Source organism: Malurus melanocephalus, unplaced genomic scaffold (assembly GCF_030028575.1).
Source record: "Malurus melanocephalus ecotype Western Australia unplaced genomic scaffold, MMel_1.1 scaffold_534, whole genome shotgun sequence".
In the NCBI taxonomy this organism is placed as follows: Eukaryota; Metazoa; Chordata; class Aves; order Passeriformes; family Maluridae; genus Malurus; species Malurus melanocephalus.
The window spans coordinates 423,006-425,078 of NW_026623766.1; positions in this window are offsets into that span (position 1 = coordinate 423,006).

Consider the following 2,073-nt stretch of genomic DNA (forward strand, 5'->3'; position numbering starts at 1 on the left):
ACCTTTCTAGAAAGTCAGTGGGGGATTCATCTAAGCCCTGCTTTATGTTAYGTAATTTAGACCCCGCCCCCACTGGCAGTCACTCCCGGAGTCGGCTGCGGGGGAGAAAAGGAAGGTGGGGGGTATGGAGGCAGACCCAACATAGCCACAGGTGGTCACCCCCTCTTAGAAGAGGCGGTATTAAATCCATTTCTACTTCTCTTTCTTTCCAGTCAAGATTGATCTTCTTTTCATCCTCTTTCTTTTTTTTTCGTTAGAACCATCACCTGACAATTTTCTTCAGGTCTCTTTACTTTTTCATTATGTGCTAGAACTCTGAAGAGTTTAGCATATTCCATCTCAAATCGACAATTTTTTAGGTTTAAGTGGGACAGCAGATTTGATATCAATTCCTCATTTAGGCTGCCATGTATGGGCCATTTTTGGTCTTTATCTAACCTGTGTGTGGGCCATATCCACTGGCATAGCCGAATAGTTCTTTCTTTTTAAGAAATATATCCTTGCCTGCTAGTATATGCCAATTATTTAGCATTAACTTCAGAGGGGAGTTCTTAGGAATTGGAGGTATATGAGGTTGAATCTCTTCACGTGAGAAGATGCACCCCATGCTTATGCTTGAAACACGAAACAAAAGGAACACTCGCGATTCGAGCTCTCAATTTACTGAGTTCGTAGTGCAGCACTCCACTACGCCGTGCTGGCTGCAGGCCAACTCCTGCACTGCAGCACTACTACCCCATTTCGAGCGCTAATCACAACACCGTTTCTCATTTGCTTACTCACGTGCCTCTGTTGCTGGGTTCTTGGACTCCGGCACTACTTGAACCACAGTGGCCACCCTTCAAAGCCAGCCAGGGCGGGGATTGAATCTTACTTGGTCCAGAGGATTCTCAGGAGTCTCCTTGTCCCATCTGGGGTGCCAGAATTGATGCCTTATTAATCAGACTAATCTGAAAGAGAGGCCAGACAAAGTTAAGAGAATGAGAATACACAACTTTAATACAGGCCTAACACGCCTACTGGTACATTAGGGCAGACAAAACCTCCTCCTGAGGCTACACCCAAAATGGACATCGGGTCATGAGATCTTCACTTTTTATAAGTTCTGCTTTATTAACACATTGGGTCTTAATTCTCCAATGATCTTTACAGGTGATGATGTCAACCACCCCAAACTTGCTTCCCCCTAACTCGCTGTTGTTTACGTATTTTGGGGCTCTGAGGCAGTGAGGTGTCCTTGGATTCAGGCTCAGAGAGGGATTGTTTTGTCTAAAGATGAGAGAATGGTAGTTTTTAGTGCTGTACTAGAGAAGTACAAGAATACAGACGCATGAAAATATAGTAATGAAAAATCCTAAGGCATCAAGGCCATGGCCAATATGGCCAAAAAATAAAAATCTAATAGGACATACCTTAAACACAGGACCTGAGCACAAGCACCATGACATACATACATCAACAGAAAATATTTAGGGGCCATAAAACTTTGTTGTTTTATTACTGTGCACTAGACATCCACAAAATAAGGAACTGTGTCAAGAGTGTCTTGACAAGTCACAGTTTGGTTTGTGTGTACACAGAAAGTAAGAGCCCATCAAAGATACTCCCTGTAACAGTTATTTATCAAAGGTTTTTGTTTCTCACTGAAAGTTTCCTGAGAGACAGAAAATTGACTGAGAAAGATGAGCTTCATCAGTTCTCCATCTTCAGTACATCCAGCCTCTACAGAACTTCCAATCATGGCTTGATTAAAGCAGCACATCCCACTTTCTACTTAAAGATGTAAAAAGATAAGAGGCTTATCTTTATTTTTAGCCCATGACTCATTCTTACCTTGCATCTGTTCAGAAATATGGAAAGAGAAACCAATTGCTCGTGTGTATCTTTGGAGTTTTTTCAAAACCAGAAATAAATTATACTGAATCACCATCCTAATTCACAATTGGTCTTACTCTGGTTCACTTTTGCCAGAATGGGTCAGATGACTTGCATCCCAAACACCCACAGAGCAGCTATATAATTTCTTCTTTCCTGCTTTTTTTTTTTCCTTCTTTCTCTTCTCTTCTCTTCTCT